The sequence below is a fragment of the Tenrec ecaudatus genome, chromosome 8 (genome assembly GCF_050624435.1).
Source record: "Tenrec ecaudatus isolate mTenEca1 chromosome 8, mTenEca1.hap1, whole genome shotgun sequence".
Lineage (NCBI taxonomy): Eukaryota > Metazoa > Chordata > Mammalia > Afrosoricida > Tenrecidae > Tenrec > Tenrec ecaudatus.
Window position 1 is genome coordinate 56,892,552 of NC_134537.1, and position 20,243 is coordinate 56,912,794.

At 39.0% G+C, this 20,243-nt stretch overlaps 1 pseudogene; it reads left to right on the forward strand.

Moving 5' to 3' along the window:
• The first annotated feature begins 18,355 nt into the window (after positions 1 to 18,355).
• Positions 18,356 to 18,869, forward strand: LOC142454319 (centromere protein M pseudogene; annotated as a pseudogene).
• Positions 18,870 to 20,243: the final 1,374 nt, after the last annotated feature.

A 20,243-nucleotide genomic window follows, 5' to 3' on the forward strand; every position in this document is an offset into this window, starting at 1 on the left:
ACCCTTTTTATGTAAAGAAGGAGCATAGTGAATCCTCCAGTGTCCCTTGTTAGACCTTTCATATTATGTAGTGACAGTTTTTGGTGGTATGATGTTTTACTGCCTTATAGTCTTGTAAGATGTCAGAGATGGGGTTGAGATTCAAGCTAGGTGGGTGATTTGGTGTCTGGTATGGCCGTGAAAGCTGTATTCTTGTGATTGCATTAATTATCTTGAAAGAATGTACTCTGGCGAATCAGGTCAGAGGGGATGGGATGGTGGAGGTGGCCAAGTAGGGGTGGTGGGATGGGGTGTATTACTGTGGCCTAACTATATAACCTAGTGGGGTGGAGTATAGCAATTTATTAATCAATGGGCTGGTGTCATTTATGGAAGGCTTGTTTTGCTGACTTACTTTTATGTAGTCTTTGAGCAGTCTTTCAAAGATTCTTTGTCAAGCTCCAAATTGATAAAACTTGTTTTGGGCTGGGGCAGCAGACCTTAGCTCCTGGTGGTTTTTGCTGCTTTGTTATGTTAAAGCTTTGTTAATGAACCAGGCATGTGGATGCTTCTGAATAACTATGTTTTTGTTTTTTAAGGATTTATAGGATGACCTGGTATCAGTGCTATGCCAAGTAGTCCCCCTGGAAAGGGGGATTAGAGTGGCTGTATGGGTTTGGACCTCCCTGGGTTTGAGTTCTCCTGGTTTCCCTCTTGGCTCATTCCTAGTTCACTCCTGCTAGGCTCCGTAGGCTTTGCTCTGGAGATCTGCAATTTGCCATGGGTAAATAGCTCAGGGCCTCTCATGGTACTAGATCAGTGCCTAATTATCTATCTTTACCCATGCTGTCAGGCCATGCTCAGAGTTGGGTAGAATGGGAGAGGGTTGCAAATGTGGTCGCTCTGGTCCTGGGAAAGAAGCATAGAGACAGGAGTGCTGGAATGTTCTCTTGTGGCTAGTTTTTGGAGGTTCTCTTTGGGTCTGGGATTATGACCACCCTTAGCAGTCTGGGGAAAGTACTGAAAGCTAGTGACTCTAGAATCTCAGCTATAGGGAGTGGTGGTGGACACTGTCCCACTGGACCTAGCTACGGATGTGGAGAACCCGTGGGCAGATGTGGGGAGCTTAAAGCATTTCAGGGAGCCCTTGAATCACTGTGTGCACAAAAACTATAAGGGAAGGTCTGAACCACAAACCCTAGTACACTGGGATTTCATTTCTAGCACCCAACCTCCCATTGTTGACCTGCCTACCTCTTAATTTTCTGAGCTACCAAAGGTAGCACTGGCTGATGATTGTACCTGAACACCATCTTGAGACTCCCCACTTTCCAACACTTTAAAGAGGTTTCATGCAGCAGATTTACCCAATGCCACACAGTTTTTTATATCTCTCTCTTTTAAAAATTTATTGTTTGCTTACTTTTAACAATTTCACCAACAAAATTCCCCATATCATATATTTCAATAGCTCAATCACATTCATAAGAATTCTACAACTGGACATCCCCCTACATAAGGTTGCAGGGAGGAGATGAGTCAGTCAGGGTGCAGGGTAGCAATGATGAAATATACAACTTTCCTCTAGTTCTTAAATGCTTCCTCCCCCCAACTATCATGATCCAAATTCTACCTTACAAATCCAGCTTCCATGGAGGATGTATACTGGTACATGTGAGAACTGGAAACACAGGGAATCCAGGACAGATGAACCCCTCAGGTCGAGTGGTGAGAGTGTTGATACTGGGAGGGTGGAGGGAAGGTGGGGTACAAAGGGGTAACTGATTAGAAGGATCCACATATAACCTCCTCTCTGGAGGATGAACAACAGAAAAGTGGGTGAAGGGAGACCTTGGACAGTGTAAGATATGATAAAATGATAAAGACTTATAAATTATCAAGGGTTCATGAGGGAGGGGTCAATGGGGAAGGAAGGGAAAAAAGGAGGAGTTGATGCCAGGTGCTCAAAGGAAAGTAAATGCTTTGAGAATGATGATGGCACCAAAGTGCAAATGTGCTTGACACAATGGATGTATGTATGAATTGTGATTAGTGTTGTACAAGCCCGCAATAAAATGATTTTAAAAAGAAAACTAATTCTACAACCATCACTACAATCAATTCCAGTACATTTTGTCTTTCTTGTACTCCTTGTCAGCTCCCCATTTCCTGTCAGCCTTCTCCTTTATATCTCTTTGAATCTATCAATCCAGTTGTTGTCTTAGTTTGGGTTTCACATAGAGAAAATCATACCAAAATCCAGACATAATACAAAGAAATTGCCCAAGAACAATGACATAATGAAACAAAGAAAAACCTCAATCCATAAAAAGGCCATAAATAAATAAATAAATAAAGTGCAGCAATTATACTGATTTGATATTTTGACTGATTGTTCCAGAGCATTGAGTGTGGATGCAAGCAAGATGAAATACTTGGCAATGTCAACATTTACTCGGTTTATCATGATGTTACTCATTGGTGCAATTGTTAGGATTTTAGTCTTATTTTTCACTGAGTTGTAACCCATACTGAAGGGTGTAAGCTTGTCTTTATCAGCCTGTTCTCCAAGCCCTCTTCTCTTTCAGTAAGCAAGTTGTGTCATTTTAAAATTGCAGGCTATTAATAAGCTATGCTGCAATCCTGACGCTACATTCTTCTTCATATAAGCCAGTTTCTCTGTTTATTTGTCAGCATTCAGATTGAATGAGTTTTGTGAGAGGATATAACTCTGTCAACACCTTTCTTGATTTTAAACCATGTAGCATACCCTTCTGTTCGAACTACTGCCTCTTGATCCATGTATAATCCATGTATATCCATATATAAGATCCACGTATGAACACAATTCTGTTCTAGCGTGTTCTGGAATTCCCATTCTTCAAAGGCCACCTATAGTCCATTGTGATCAACATAGTCAACTGTCTTTGCATAGTTAATAAAACACAAGTAAACATCTTTCTGTTATTCTCTGCTTTCAGCCAAGATCCATTTCACATCAGCAATGATATCCCATTTCACATCTTCTGAATCTGTCTTGAACCCCTTAACCCTCAATGTACTGCTGCAACTTTTGTTGGATGATCCGCAACAAAATTTTACATGCATGTGATGTTAATGATGCTGTTGTAGAATTTGAGCATTCCGTTAAAGCATCTTCTTTGGAATGGGTTCAAATGTGGATCTCCTCCAGTCAGTTGGCCAAATAACTGTCTTCTAAATTTGCTGCCATAGAGGAGTGAGTGCTTCCAGTGCTTCATCAACTTGTTAAAACATTTCAATTGGTATTCTATAAATTCTTGAAGCCTGTTTTTGACTGTGGCTTTCAGTGCATTTGAAACTTCTTCCTACAGTTCTTGGTTCTTGCTCATATGTTACCTTCTTAAAGAGTGGAAAGTTAACCAGATTTTTTTTTGTACAATCACGGTGAATTCTTTCCATATTCTTTTTATGCTTCCTGTACCATGCAATATTTTCCCCATAAAATCTTCCAATATTTCAACTTGAGGCTTGAATTTTTTCCTTGAGTTTTCTGGTTTAAGATATGTGGAGTGTTTTTCCTTTTGGACTTTCTAACTCTAGATCTTTGCACCTTTCATTATAGTATTTTCTTTGACTTCTCACATTCCCCTTTTAACTTTTCTATTCAGATATTTGACTTCATTGTTTCTTCAATTTTCCTTAGTTATTCTAAGAATAAGAGCAAGTTTCATAGTCTTTTCTGACACCCACTTTAATCTTTTCTTATCTTTTTACTGACCTTTTGCTTTCTTTATGTGTAAGGTCTTGATATCCTTCCATATCTAATCAGGTCTTCTTTAATTAATGTTCATTGAGTCAAATCTGTTGTTGAGATTGATCTCACAATTTAGGTGGGATAGATTTGAGATTGTATTTTGCTTTTCTTGGACTTATTTGAACTTTCTTCAGCTTCAATTTGTAATTACATATGAGTAATTGGTAGTCTGTACCAACATCAGTCTTTGGTCTTGTTTTAGCCACTGATATTGAGGAATCTGCTGTTCATTTTGGAGGAATTAGGCATTGAAAACCTTTTGCATAGTGTAGAAATATTGTTAGCTACTGTAGGTCTTATGCATATGTGTTGGGCTGAAAACTTCAGGGTCAATAGTTTGAAACCCTCAGGAGAATGATGTGGTTTTCTGTAACATAGAATGTTACAGTCTGTAGCTGTAACTTTGAGATTTATAGTCTTAGAAAAAGCTGCTTTTTTCAAAATAAAGTGAACCACAAGTGGTATGAATGGTGTAAAGACTTTGGGACCTACCTTTAATGATGGAGCATGACTCAAAATGAGAGGGGACAACTTTAAAAATCAACTAACAATCAGAATTATAAATGTATGAATTATGAACAAGAAAGACTGGAAGTCATCAAAAGTAAATGGAATGCATAAGTATTAACAACCTGCATGTCAATGAGCTGAAATTGACTGGTATTGACCATTTTTTAAATGAAAATGTCAGAAGGTTTACTATCCTGAAAATGACATGAAATGTAGCCGATGGCATTACATTTCTGTTTTGAAAGGCCAGTTGAAGATCTGTCTTGAAGTACAACGCTATGCCTTCTGGGAAATACAGTCATTATTCAAATTTCTGCACAGACCTCAAAAGCTAGCGAAGTGGAAATTGAAGAATTCTACTAATGTCTACAGTCTGAATTGATCAAACAAGCATTCAAGATGCACTGATAATTATTGGCAACTGGAATACAAAAGTTGGGGAAAACGCGGAAGGAATAGTAATTGAAAAATACGGTCCTGGGGATAGACATGAAGTTGGAGATAGCATGATAGAATTTTGAAAGACCAACAACTTGTTCATCCCAACTACCTTTCATCAGCAACAAAAATGGCAACTATACACGTTCATGGACTTTGCCAGATGAAATACACAGATGAATCCTTAGAATGTATACGCTAGAAGGAGTCCTTAGAGATCATCAAATCTGTTGCAGATAGCTTGTTTTTCTAAGTGAGGAAACTATAAAAGCTCAGAGAGATGCAATAACTTTTTCAACACCAGACCAGAGCTGTAAAGCAAACTTCCTGATTTCCCTTTCCAAAACTATTTTGGTTGTCATCTTTAGCTGTGTTTCCAATAATACTAAAGACAAAAGAATTTGGATATTGCATCTGAAACTGATCTCAGGAATTGTTATGAGTTGAGTGTTATTCTTTGCATATCTTAATATAGTTTTCCTCAAAATGACAGATTCAACTAATATTTATTTTTTACCTACTGTATTTTAGAATATATGTAGTTTAGGCATAAAAATCATAAAATGTGGGGTCTTTTTCTTAACCTGGCTATATAGCATTACAGAAAAAGAGATAATTAGTTGCTGTTGGAGGATCTCTGATTCATGCAGACCTATTGTCTGTCAGGGTCTAACTGTGCTCCAGAAGGTTATCAATGGGTATTTTTTTAATTGAATCTTCAAATCTTCCTTGCATGTTACTGGGTCAACTTGAACCACCAAATTTTGTTTAGAAACAGAATTTTAAGTGTTTACAGTAGCCCAAGGACTTTAGAAGAAGTAATAATAATTTATCTGCTTAGATTCCTTTAAAAAAATACAATGCAGATTTTAAATGAATTTTACCATGGGATCTATTTATCAATTATTTAATATTCCACTTTTATAATATTGGCTCATGTGTGTTCATGTTTCAGTGAGGATTCTGGAGAGAAATAGAATCATTGTTGGAGAGATAAAACAAGAAAGATTTAGAAATCAGTTTATATGATTGTGGGGTCTGTCGTGTCCAAATACACAAATGTATGTGATGGTGGTAATATTTTAAGAAATTCAGGCAATGGTTGATGCTGCAGTCTTGAGTACAAAATTCACTGGGCAGGCTGGAAACTCACCTGAATTTCTAGATTTCAGTCTCATGGTATCCTTTTTTTGATACTTTTTTTTTCTTTAAGGCCTACCACTCAATTAATCAGGCTCATGAACATTTTAGAAGATAATTTGATTTTTATACTCACAAACTCAGGTGATTGTAAATATCAGTAACAACAATGGAATACCTTCTTAGCAACATCTAGGCAACTGTTCGACCAAAATCAATGATTAAATACCAGGATTATGACTTAATACACATTATAAATAAGTTATTTCTATTAAAAAATTATTTCAATGGGTATCATAGCTATAATGGAGTATATTTGTGTATTCCCTAATATCTTATGTTCTAACATAGTTATGTATAAGTCAGTTTGGCAATTACTATGTCCCATAATTTTAAAACCACATCTTGTATTGACTGCTAGGCATTTCTTTCTTTTCTTAAAAAACAAATTAGTTGAAGGTTTACAAAATAAATAAATTGTCTGTTCAACAACTGATATACACCTTTTATTTTTCTGTTATTGATTGAAATTACCACAATATATCCTCAGCTGTTACACTTCCTTCCTGTGTTTTCTGTTTGGATCCCTCTTTCTTTTCTAATCCTGAATTTTGCCCACTGGTAAATGCTTCCTTTTTAATGTTAAGTGGTTACTAGTGTCTGCAAATCTTTAGTGTTGTTGCTACTTTTATAGGTTTACTTATAGTCTGGTTGAAGATTGAATCACTGGATGAGTTCATTTTCAGACCTTTAGGCTTCAGGAATTGATGAAATTCCAATGGAAATGTCTCAACAAGTTGATGAAGCACTGAAAGCAATCACTTGTCTATGCCAGGAAATTTGTAAGAGGCTACTTGGCCAACTGACTAGAAGAGATCCGTATTTGGACCCATTCTAAAGAAGTGGGTCCCAATGGAATGTTTAAACTATAAACCAATATTGGTGATACTGCATATACATAAAATTTTGTTGCAGATCATCCAACCATGGCTGCAGCAGTACATTCAGAACTTCCAGTGATACAGGCCCTTGTTCGGGAGAGAAAGTGGAACAAGGCATATCATTGCTGGTGTGAGATGGACCTTGGCTCAAAGCAGAGAATACCAGAAAGATATTTACTTGTGTCTTACTTTTTATTAATTTGTCACTTTATTATGAGCCCTTACAGATGTCATAACATTCTATAATTCAAATAATTTAAGCATAATTGTACAATTGCAACTACAATCAGTTTCAAAACATTTTCTTTTTTCTTGAACCTTTTAATGTCAGCTTCCCTTTTATCCCTCCCTTCCACACCCTTTCCCTAAGGAACCTTGGCTGTTATTGTTATATAGTACTATTATTATTATTATTATATATATATAATTTTCACCTACAATTCTATTATTTGCTCCCCTGGAGTTATCCAGTTATGCAGTCATCATTGCTATCAGTTCCTCCCCCTTTCCCCCATCCTTGTCTTCTCATATCCTCAGGGAATCATTGCTCCCATTGCTGTTTTTGTAGGAACAGCCTTCCTGGCATTCCTGCATTGAACAATCTTAATTAGATTCATGAACCTACGTAGGTCTAACAGTATTAGTGAGATGAGCCATAAGCCTTAATAATAAGGGGAGGATATATTAAAGAACAAGTGGATAGTTACGAGTTTCATCAGTGCTATGCTGCAACCTGAATTCCTCTTCCCCGTCTCCCCACCTCCACCCGACGTGGCCCCTTAGTGTGAGACTGTCCAATTGTCTTGTAAGTGGGCTGTGGGTCTCTAATTTGTCCACGCTGTTTCATATCTATTTGATTACTTGTTTTTGAACTTCTGATACCTATTCCCATTGACTCCTCATGATCACACAGGCTGACGTGCTTCTTTCCTGTGGGTTTTGTGGCTTCCATGCTCAATGACCCCTTTAAGACCCTAGACGATATATTTTTTAATAATTGGGCACCATCAGCTTTCTTGCCCACATTTGCTTATGGCCCATTGTGTCTTCAGTGATTGTGTCAGGAGGGTGAGTATCATGCAGTGCCACTTTATTAGAACAAACCATTCTTGTACTTAGGTGACATTTTAGTAGATGTCCAAAGTCCATCTGCTTCCATGTTGACTTTATATATATGTGCATATAGAGACAATACACCTATATTCATATAGCTATGTATTTCCATATTTGTATATCTATATTTGTACATATTTATGTATGTATTTGCTTTCTTCTCTTTTCCTCTTTTTCTTTTTTGTTTCCTCCTGCCCCATATTTATGATTACCCCTTGTTCACCTCTCAGTAATTGCTCTTTGACACCTTTCAATTGATCTAACCTGACAGGTATACTATTCTCCTCACTGTCAATTTTATAACCCTTATTATTACCCTGTCCCTGTCATTATTGTCTCACCACTCCCCTCCCCATGCCTCCCAGGTACCCCTGGAACCATCAGTACTGTCATTATCTCCATGGCTTTGTTGTCCTGCCTATCTTATGTAGCTACACCAGAGAAAGAGAGACCAGATAAAGAGTGCCAGGTCTAACTGTCTCGACCTAGAGTAGATGAATACCTCTCTGCTAAAGAGTGGGCAGGACCTGTTATAATTTCTCAGCCCAATCCCCCTTTCTTTCATGGATCCATGTCCCAGGACCCACTTACCTAATAGTATTTATACCCTTTTGGTCCTCAGTCTTTGTGTCTGATAGGCACACACCCTGCAGGTCCATATTGCTCTACCTGCAGTAGGGAGGGAGTGGTCTAGGGCTCTCTCAACCTATTGCAGCTTTAGATTTCAGTGTGTTAGCCCCAACCAGTTCAAGTGAGGTGCCAAGCTGCCTGCCCCCAGAGTCAGAAGTCCACAATTAGAATTGCCCAGGGACTTTGATGCTTTGTTCCCATTGTTGGTCTGTTACACTCTCTTCATGTTTTGCCGGTGTGTGAGCATCAGATTGGCCTCTCCTGCTGAAGTGTGTCTTTAGGACTGTCCTCTAGAGCACTGTCATCTAAGGACAGGACACCACTTCTGGAGCTGAGGCCAGCCCTGCAATCATAGATAGGAATGAGCTGCTCTGGGTAAGAACACCTCCCTCAGGATTGGCACTCTGGAATGGGGTCTACTCTCAGTCTCCCTTTCCTGTGGAGACAAAAACAATACCTTGTCCTTGGGTGGATTAGTGACCTGGCCCCCATTTCCTTCATTTTCCTTCCCCCACCCCTCTGTGTGCCTTAAAGTCATATGCGAAGGGTGGAAAAGATGTCTTCCAACACAGATTATATATATATATATATATATATATATATATATATATATATATATATATATATATATATATATATATATATATATATAATTCATTGTTTGTTTGTTTGATGACTTATGTATCATTAGGATTGGTCTGGCTCATCCCAGAGTATCTGGTGCTCAACCCAGGGATTGTGCGTTGTATTTTCCCTTAGGCCCAGTCTGCTGTTTGTACTTGCCTCAGTGGGCTCATGTTGTACTTGTCCTTTTGTGCTTGGCTAAATTCACTCAGCAAAATATTCTTCAACTCTTTTCAAAACATGGGATGATCCATGCTTTCATCATATTTCTTAGGGATATGTAGTATTCCATTGTGTATATATTCAACAATTTTTAAAATCCATTTGTCTATTTATGGAAATTTAGGCTGCTTCCAGGTTTTTGTGTGATAATCAACTGTGCCGCAATGAACCCTGGAGAACAGGTGGCTAGTTGCGGTCTATTTCTTTCTGGGTTGTGAGCTATCTCAATTTCCAACTGTTTTAGGTGTCACCAGATGCCTTTCCACAGGAGTTGTACATACCTATAAGCTCACCAGCAGTAAATGAGCGTTCCTGTCCCACCACAGCCCCTCCAACATTTCCTGCTTTCTGTGTTTGTTTGTTTGTTTGTTTGAATTGGGCTATCTTTGTGGTGGGTGTTAGGGGGTATCTCATAGTTGTTTTAATTTGCATTTTCTGGATGGCTAATGCTCAGGAACATTTCCTCATATGTTTATTGGCCATTTGGGTTTCCTCCTTTGTGAATCTTCTGTTCAAGTCTTGTAAGTCTTTTGCCCACTTCCTCAGTGGGCTATTAGTCTTTTCTTGGAGGCTTGGGGGATTCTGTAGCTTTTAGTAATGAGCCTTTTGTCTGATACGTCATTACTAAATATCTTTTCCCAGTCGGTGGGCTCCTTTTTTGACTGTCTTGATGAAGTCTTTCAGTGAACACGATAGTTTGAGCTTTAATATGCATCTTTCTTTAATTCTGATAGCCCATGTATTCCCTGCCCTAAGGTTCTTAACTTTGTCTTGATTTTTTTCATTGATAATCTTGACAGTTTGGGATTTTTCCTTGAGGTCTATGATCCATCTTGAATTTGAACATGGGTATGGGGTGAGGTAAAGATCTTGCTTCATTTTTCTGCAGGTTGGTACCAAGATTTTCCAGCATTTGTGTAAAAAAAAAAAAAAGGCATCAGATTCCCATTTGATACTTTTGAGGCCCTTATCAAAGATCATGTATCTGTATTCTGTTGTTTTTATTTCTGGATTTTCTGATCTTATCCATTGGTCTGAGTATTGCTCATTATACCAATACCATGTTGCTTTGACAACTGTGGCTGTATAATAAGTTTTAAAGTAAGCTAATGCAAGACCACCCACTTTATTTATCTTGAGGAGTTCTCTGCAAATTTTGGGCTTCTTCCCTTTCCATATGAAGTTGGTAATTTTTCTATTGATTTGAAAAAGTATGCTGATATTTATATCGGGATTGCATTGAACTTGTATAGTGCCTTAGGTGGTATTGATGTATTTACAATAGCGATCCATCGGATCCACAGGCATACGATATTCTTCCATTTGTGAAGGCCCCTTTTGGTTTCTTGTAACAATGTTCTGTAATTTACTTCATACAGGATTTTTCTTTTTGCGGGAGGGGGGTTGGGGAGGTTCATTATATCCCTAGATTTTCACTTTGTTCTTGGCTATTGTGAAGGGTAGTACTCTTTTTAAAATCTCTTTTTCTGTAATCTCATCAATGGTATATAGCAATACAATTGACTTCTACTTGTAGATCTTGTATCCTGCTACTCTGCCATATTCCTCTGTAGCAGCAGTTCTCAACCTGTGGGGCGCAATCCCTTTGGGAGTCAAATGACCCTTTCACAGGGGTCTCCTGATTCATAACAGTGACAAAATTACAGTTATGAAGTAACAACAAGAATAATGTTATGGCTAGGGGTCACCACAACATGAGGAACTGTATTCAAGGGGAGTGCCATTAGGAAGGTGGCTCTATGGCTTAAAGTACTCCTATTGTGGGGCCTTTGGGGTTTTCAGTATATAAAATCATGCCATCTGCAAATAACAATAATTTTACTCCTTCTTTCCCCATACGTATACCATTGAAATCAATATGCTGCCTTCTATTATTAGCTAGGACCTCAAGGATGATGTTGAATAAAAGAGGGTACTAGGGGCATCCTTGTCTGGTCCACTTTTTCAGTGGGGATGTTTTCACCTTTTCTCCATTGGGTGTAACACTGGATGTTGGTTTTTCATATATAACTTGAATTATATTGAGGTAATTACCTTCCAAACTTATCTTCCTGAGTGTCTTAATTAGGAATGGTTGTTGAATATTGTCAAATGATTTTTCTGCATCTATTGATATTATCATATGGTTCTTGTCATTTTCCTTTCAATGTGATGGATGATGTTAATGGGTTTTTAGATGTGAAACATCCCTGCGTCCCTGGTATGAATCCTACTTGGTTATGATGCGCTATTTTAAAATATACTTTTGTACTCTATTGACCAAGACTTTGCTGAGGATTTTTTCACCTCCGTTCATTAGAGATATTGGCCTGTAATTTTCTATTCTTATCAGATTCTTGCCCAGTTTTGCTATCGGTGTTATACTAGATTCATAGCATGTGTTTGTGAGTTTATCATCCTTTTCTAAGCCCTGGAAGAGCTTGCGTAGAATTGGTGTCAGCTCTTCTTTGAATACTTGATAGAATTCTCCTATGAAACCATCTGGGCCAGGCCTCTAGTGAATTGGTAGTTCTTTGATAACTTTCTCTATTTCTTCTTTTGTGATGGGTCTGTTCAAGTTCTTGACATCTATGTAAAATCAGCTGGGGAGAGGTTGTTTTTGCAGGTATTTGTCCAAGTGCCCAAGTTATTGCATTCATAGGAGTACAGTCTTTCTTAGTACTGTGTGATTAGTCTCTAGTTTCTTTAGGGTCCATTGTCATTCCCCTGGCTCATCCCTCCTCCTGGATATTGATGTCTGCTCCTTCCTATCTTTTGTTAGGTTTGACAACAGTTTGTTGATTCTGTTAATCCTTTAGAAGAACCAGCTTTTTTGTTGCATTGTCTTTTTTCCAATTTTTTTTTGTTTTCCCACTCACTAATCTCAGCCCTGATTTTTATAATTTCTTTTCTTTTGCTATAAGAAGGATTATTCTGTTGACTTTTTTTCCAATTGTTGAGGGTTTTCTTTTCAGGTGTCTACCATAAACCTCTTTATATGTGCATTTATTACCATCAAGCATTCTCTGATATCCATAGGTTTGAGTATGTTTTATGATCATTCTCATTAGTTTCTAGAAACTTCCTAATTCCATTTCTAATTTGGGTCAATACACACTTGTTTTGAAGAAGTATGTTATTAATTTGCCAAGTGTTTGCACTTGCTTCTTTTGATTAATTTTTCTTTTGTTGATTTCCAGCTTTATGGCTTCGTAGTCAGAAAAGGAAGTCTGAGTGACCTCTATATATTTGAATTTACTCAAACTTGACTTGTGTTCCAGCATATGGTCTATTTTTCAATATGCTCTGTGTGTACTTGAAAAGAATTTGAATTTTTTGTTGTTAGAGTGCTCTAAATACACCTATCAGGTTGCCTAATTATAGAATTGAGTTTGTTAGCTTCCTTGAGATTCTTTTCCACTGATCTGTCTTGTCACGGAGTACAGTGAATTTAAATCTACAATGCTTGTCGATTCTGTGATTTCTTTTTTCATCTCATGAAAGATTTGATTTACGAATTTCTTAGGTCTCTCATTGGGCATGTATATGTTTATTATGCTCACTGGCTCTTGGTCTAGGGATCCCTTGAGCATTATAGAGTGCCCATATGTATGTCTAGCTATGTCCTGCACCTTGAAATTGATTTTGTCAGAAACTATAATTGCAAGTCCTAATTTTTTTTTAGTTTGTTAGTCACTTGATATTCCTTTGGCAAACCTTTTTCACTCAACCTGTTTTAGTCTGTGAGCTTGAGATATGTCGCCTGTTGACAATAGATTGCTGGGTTTTATTTCCTAATCCAGTCTGTTAGTCTTTGTCTTTTAATGGGTGAGTTCAGATGATTGACAGTCAAGTAATTACATTTATCTGTGGATTATTTGCTGCCATCTCATACCTTGTTTGGTAGTTGTTCTTCCACACTGCACTGTACCTGTGTGTTGTGTGTGTATAGGCAAATTCATTCTTGTTTTCTTTTCACCATTGGGTCAAAGATGTATTGGGTATTGTCAGTGCATCGGTTTTTGGTTACTGTTACATTTTTAAATGGTTTCATGTTTGTGCTACTTGAGTGTTGGTTTTCTGTCCAAAGCAAGGTTAAAAGAAATTTTTGTGGCCCACGCCTCCCCTTTTAATATATTCTCTAAATTTTTCCTGATCTGGGAAAACTCTTACCTCCTGTCTTTTCTGATGGAGAGTTTGGTGGTATAGAAGATCTTGGGTTAGCTTATTCTCCTTCAAATTTAGGAAAATGTTACTCCGTTCTCTCCTTGTCTTCATGGTTTCTGCTGATAGTCTGAGCATAGTCTTATCTGATTACACTTAGAGGTGACTAGTTTTTTTGCTCTAGCTATTGTTATGATTTTCTCCTTTTCCTCTAAATTGGATAATTTGATGACTATGCCTTGGTGTGTTCTTCTTGGACTTTAGTCTAATTGATGTCCTCTCTGATTCCTGGAAGACTGTTTGGTTTTCCATTAAATTGGGGAAGTTTTTTTTCAGGAATTTGTTCACTACATTGACTGTTGATTTCATCATTATGTCTTGCTCTGGTATCTCCATTATTTGAATATTGTTCCTTTTCATGGTGTCGCTCATTGATCTCGGGTTTTCTTCAGCTTCTTTGTCTTCTTGGATTGCTTTAACATTGTCTGAATTCTGCCTGATTATCTTGGAGTTCACTGATATGTTTCTCACTTCTTCCAGACTTTGGTAACATCTTTTACTGGCCTGTTTGCTTCTCCTGCTTCATCCCTTAATTCTTGTATTGCCCTTTGGAGATTGGATTGTCTTCTTTCTATTTTTTTCCTTCCTATTTATTGATAGATTCCCTCATATTCTGAATGACTCTAAGCAACATTCTGAAAATTTTTTCCTGTGGTGGTTGAAAGTCTTCTTCTATATACATCTCTAATTCGGATCCTTTTCAGGCATTGTGACTTGTTTCTCTTGGTGTCTTGTAGTGACTGCTGATGTGAGTAGCAGTTTACACGGCATTTTGGTATCAATGGGGGTGATCATTGTGTGTGATGCTTGTAGCTCCACATATAGCCCCGTGGGCAGGGTGGGTTGGGTCCATGTGCAATTCAAACAGCATTGTGGTGTGATGTGGTAAGGGGTGGCTGGTTACTCAAGCAGGTGGATGTGCCCCTATCACGGTTCACAGGTTGTATTGCCTGCTTGGTTGGCTCAGTTTGTGTCTGCTGGAGGCTGCCAGCCACTGACCTCAGGTTGTATTGGTGGTGCAAATGGAGGGGCAGGACTGGCTGTGTTTATAAGTCCTGGGCAGCACCAGTGGCCTGGGTTATGTGGGCTGGGCTGGCCAAATCTGTGTGATACTCAGGTTTGGCAGACAATGCAGGCATTGGGGGATGGATGAGGGGAGTGGAGCATGCTTCATCCATGGATCTCCAACTAATGGCAGTGGGATGTCAGCACCAGGGGCAGCAGTTTGTGAGCAGTGGCAGGTGAGTCCTATGCACCATGAGCTGTGGGGGGTAGGGCCTTTAGACTACAAACTGCAGTGGACAGACCCCATGAGCTGTGGGGGGTGGGTTATGTGGGCTGCAAGAGGAAGCAGGTGAGTTCCGCTGGACACAAGCTGTGGGATGTGTGGCCTACAGGACATTAGCCACTGCAGGTGAGTAGCACTGGGTGTGAATTACTATGGTTGGCAGTCTGCTGGCTGAGAGCTATGGTGGGCAGCTCACTGGCTGTGAGTTAAGGTGGGTGGTTCAGGCTGATGTGGCCCAGGCACCAGGCCACACACACAGCAGTTCAGCAATTCTTCATGGATGGGTATGGGGGGGTCTATGCCATGGGCAAGGTCACTCCATGCACTGGAATAGATCCCTTGGGTGCTATAAGGCAAAATTGAACTCCCCACACCTCCCTGTCAGTCTCACATTCTCCAAACCAGCAATTGCCCTTGGGGCTCCAAACGTGATTATCTCACCTTAATGCCTTCGTCCCAGCACTCCACTATGTCTTATTGACTATGCCAAGGCATTTCAATTATGTGGATCACACAAACTATGGATAATCTTGAGAAGAATGGGAATTTCAGAACATTTCATTGTGCTCATACAGAACCTCTACATGGATTTAGACACTTGTTCAGACAGAACTGGAAATACAGCAGAGTTTAAAATCAGGAAAGGTGCACATCAGGATTATATCTTTTCACCATACTAGTTCCATCTGTATTCTCTCTGAATGCCAAGCAAATAATCAGAGAATCTATGTTATATGAAGATGTGGCATCAGGATTGGAGGGAGGCTTATTGACAACCTGTAATATGCAGATGACACAAACTTATTTGATAAAAGTGAGAAGGATTTGAAGCACTTGCTGATGAAGATCAAGGATCATAGCCTTCAGTATGGATTATGGGTCAATGTAGAGAAGATTAAATTATCAAAACTTGACCAATAGGTAGCATCATGATAAATGTAAAAAAGGTTGAAGTTGTCAAGCTTTTCATCTTGCTTGCATCTACAATCAATGATGACAAATCTTCTCATGAATATGTCTCTAGAGAAGAACATCCTTGGGAGTGAATAAGACAGAGGCCCTCGATGAGCTGACTTGGCAAGGGGTTACAACAATCGAATCAAACAACCACAATTGTGAATATGATGCAGACCTAGGCAGTGTTTCTATTTGCTACACAGTGTCCCTATGACTTGACTGTATCTTGAAGGAGCCAAGGAAGTCATTGCTGTCTCATAATCATGGCCTCATGGGAGAGACAGATATACACACAAACAGGTCTCTTAAGGTGATACCTAAGCATTTAGACAGACCAACTCAATGTACCTTCACAGAGATTTGAACTGGTTTCCAGAGATGTGTGGCTGTGAGTCAGCATTGACTCCAAGACAGGGAGTTTGGGATGACAATGAAAGCCCACGATCCATTGGCAGGTCCCCACATGGATGCAGCCTCTGGTGAATTCCCTCTGACATTGGCCATGACAGCTTTGCTATTCGCCTTTGCTTTGAAAAGTGGACTAATGGAGATGTAGTCCTCAGATTTATAATTTTCTACTTCCTTTTCAATTGAGATTTTTCTGTTTTATTTTGTTATTGTCATGGTTTTTCTTTTTGTATGTTTTTATTTACATGAAATCTGGGGTAGGTAGATCTATAGAGGCAGTAATTGGATTAATAGTTTCTTGGGTTAAGGCAAAAGGGTTGGTGAAAAATCGATAGCTAATTGTAGGAGTATAAGAAAGAAGTAAATGTTTCAAAATTGATTGTGCTTTTGATCACACAACTCCTTTTAGTTTGTTTAAAAATTTTAATTATATGATAAGTGAATTATATTTTAATAAATCTATTGACATTAAATAAGTAATTGAATATGATGCTGAAAAAACAGAATAAGAACCTTCTAGAAAATAACTGCATGTACAAAACAGTGAAGCAATTTTAACAACCTGCATGTTCAGAGACTCTTGTGAAATTCCAAGTAATTGAAGTAGAGGATCATGCACATTGTGAATTGACAAAGGGTAAGTCGTTAGAGGGCCTGGGACTGTATATGTACATTTATGGCAGCCTGAAGAGTATAGCTGTTATTCTGCAAACTAGTCGTTACCAACTATAGAAGTTTTAAAAATCATACATGCCTGGCACAAAAGCAGGGCTTCATGAAATAGAAATCTTTAAAATGGCCCAGGTCTGTACTTTTAAAAAGTTCTCATGTGTATGCCTCCAATGATAGCCATTATGATACATTTTAAATGGAAATTAAAAAGTGAAAAAATTAGAACCATTTTGTACTCTGTATCAACTACCTAGTGTCTAGGTCTAGGCCATGTGTTCAAGGAAATATCAAGGGGTCATTTAAGAATAATTGAAGTTTTTCTGGGTTCTTAGACTACTTAGTAATTTGCTTTTATGTCAAGTATTTTCATAGTTAATAAAGGAAAAAATCATCAATGTTCATGAAATGGGTAAGGAAATTCACCTTGTTATCTTAATGCAGTGAACATAGTATGAACGCTTTAATTCCCTTATGCAATTCAACATATTTCATAGAAAAGAATTCAGCTACAGGAGAATTCTGAGACTAGGTGTGTGAACAATGCAATAGGGACCAATTATTGCACAGAGAGGCTTCATAAACCTGTCATTTGAAGATGGTAAGACATACCCATAAATAAATTCAGAATCTGGTGGAAAAACGGCATTTGCAAATGAGGGAAACTTGGACAAGTGGGTGTTATAGACTTGCTTGCTTTCATAATTATCTTGCAACATAAAATTCATAAAACACCAGTGAACACTTCAAAATCTCTTCGAGGGGCTGCTTAATCCAGGTTACTACATTATAATTAATGAAAGCTTTAACAATGAAATAAAACAGCTTTTTTACTCACGCTATTGATAAATTCTTAAGCCATTTCTTCAGGTGTTTAGCACATCTCTTTGAGCTAAATGTCTGCTTCCAAGGAGCACTGCTCACAGAAAATCTTTGTTAAAAAGACAATTTTTTTTCTGAATATAATAAGTCATATTGCTCTTCTTGGAAATTCCAAAGTTTGGGGTTACATTTCCTGAAGAAACCTGCTCTTATGACTCTTTTGTTCAGACTTGATTTTGCAATGTTCAGGGAATAGTCAATATCTTCCCCCTTTTTTGCCTTTTCTTGTTATTTCGTGTAAAAGTAAGTGGGCCAGATAGAAAACAGACAAAGTATGTGTGTGTGAATTGGGAAGTGCTGGAAAGGTGAGACAGTCAATATTCTAGTCTTTCTGTGTGGCTTTATGCAACTATAGATTATAAAAACATAACCACCTTTAACTAAGCTGCTAATTTTGACAATATTGCCTTAAATTAGGCTTCAAAATAAAAGCAACACTTTAGGCGGGCCTCCGCGTGGTTTGAAAGTCAGGCGCGCTCTGCGTGAGCGGTGGTCTGTCGGCGACGAGGATGTCAGTGTTGAGGCCGCTAAGCCAGCTGCCGGGCCTGCACACGGCCACCATGTTGCTGGTGAGCACAGAGGATGCCCTTCTGCAGCAGCTGCTGGACTCCATGCTCCGAGAGGATTGCCCCTCCCAGCTGATGATCCACTTGGCAAGGTCCCTCCCCATGCCCTCCAATGTGACTCGGCCCCGAATTGACCTGGTCGTGTTCGTGGTGAACCTTCACAAGTACAGCCTCCAGAATGTTCGGGAGTCCCTGTGTCAAGTGGACGCCAACTTCTTCCTGGGGAAGGTGTGCTTCCTGGCCACTGGTGCCAGCCAGGAGAGCCAGTGCAGCATCCATCACAACACTGTCCTGAAGCTGGCCCATGTCTACCGAAGCCCCTGTTCTTCTGTGACCTGAGGACGAAAGACTTCCAGTTCAGCGTGGCACAGCGCTTGGTTCGGATGCTGCAGGTCTGTGCTGGCCACATTCCTGGCGTCTCATCCCTGAACCTGCTGTCACTGATGAAGACCTCCGAGATCCCCTCCCTGGAGGACCTATGAGGGACCCGCTCCATGGCCTTGTCCAGGCACGCACGCGCATGCACACACACACAGTCCCCCTCACTCCAGCAGAGCTGCTTCATCCTCCTGACAAGCTTCATGTGTCCACTGAAGATTGCATTCAAACCAGGGGTCCACGGCTAAAAATGGGAATCTGGCCGTCTGCCACCATCGCTTGTGCAGGTGAGGTAACGTCTCAGACCTTTGGGTTGAGTGAACTTGGACTCCATCAATCTCGTCGCACCGCAAGGCTTGCAGCAGCTCATGTGAATGCTGTGCTATTTCCTTATTTTATTATTATTTCCTCATTTTAAAATAAATGTCTGTTCCTGCCCAAGTAAAAAAAAAAAAGCAACACTTTAAAAATAAGGGTTTTCTATTAGATTGTTTAGTAAATGGATGTGTCAGTCTTCCAGGTCTCTGGCATTGCCTTTCATTTATCCAGAATTCTGGAGAACTTGAGGCCATAGTTTGTTATCGGTTCTGTGGAGATAAATGTGAGACCATTCTTTCCAGAGTACTGCTAGAATACCCACTTTTTGTTATATTTTTAAAAGCTAAAATCTCTACCATGGGAAAGAGAAGAGATGGAGTTCATTGCACATAAATTTTGAATCCTCAGAGGAGTAATATTTTTCAAATAATATTTTGCTTGAAATATATCTTCTTTTTTTAGTCAGAAATTGTAATTATTGTGCTTTCACCCTTGCTCTCCATTAGAAATGTATATTCTTAGCAACATGAGCATGTGAAGTGGTCTTTTGCCATATATGTTGATGGGTACCCCCCAAAGTATGGCTTTTTTTCAAAGCTTTGTATTTAATTTTTGAAAAAAACTAATGTATCACTTTAAAAATACTGTCCATTACACTTAATACATTTGTCAAATCTGTGGTTCCATTCTTAGAAACATTTTTTTTTCAAACTCATATGTTTGGATGGTTGACAGCACCTCCCTAATATTTTTCTTCTACACTGTAGATCACTGTCCTTTCATGTTCCTCTTCAATGGAGAAACAAAGAAGTTGCATGGAGCGAACTCAGGTGAGTGAGGTGCACGGGGCAAGAGAGCCATGCTGTTCATTGCCCAAAACTGGGACATTAAAATGGCTACACGAGTAGCTGCATTGTTGTGGCAGCAAACCCAGTCCCGTTTGCCACAAATCTGGCCTTTTGGTCACACACAGTTGCACAATTTTTTCAGAACTCTAAATAGAATCTTGGTTAACAGTGTAACCATCAAAAACAAATGATCATCTTGATCTTTGATTTCATTTGATGAGCTGTTTTTTGGCAAGATATTGATGGCATCTCCCACTGGTTTGATTGATGTTAGCTTTGGGGCTGGTAAGAAGAGCACCATGCCTCATCATC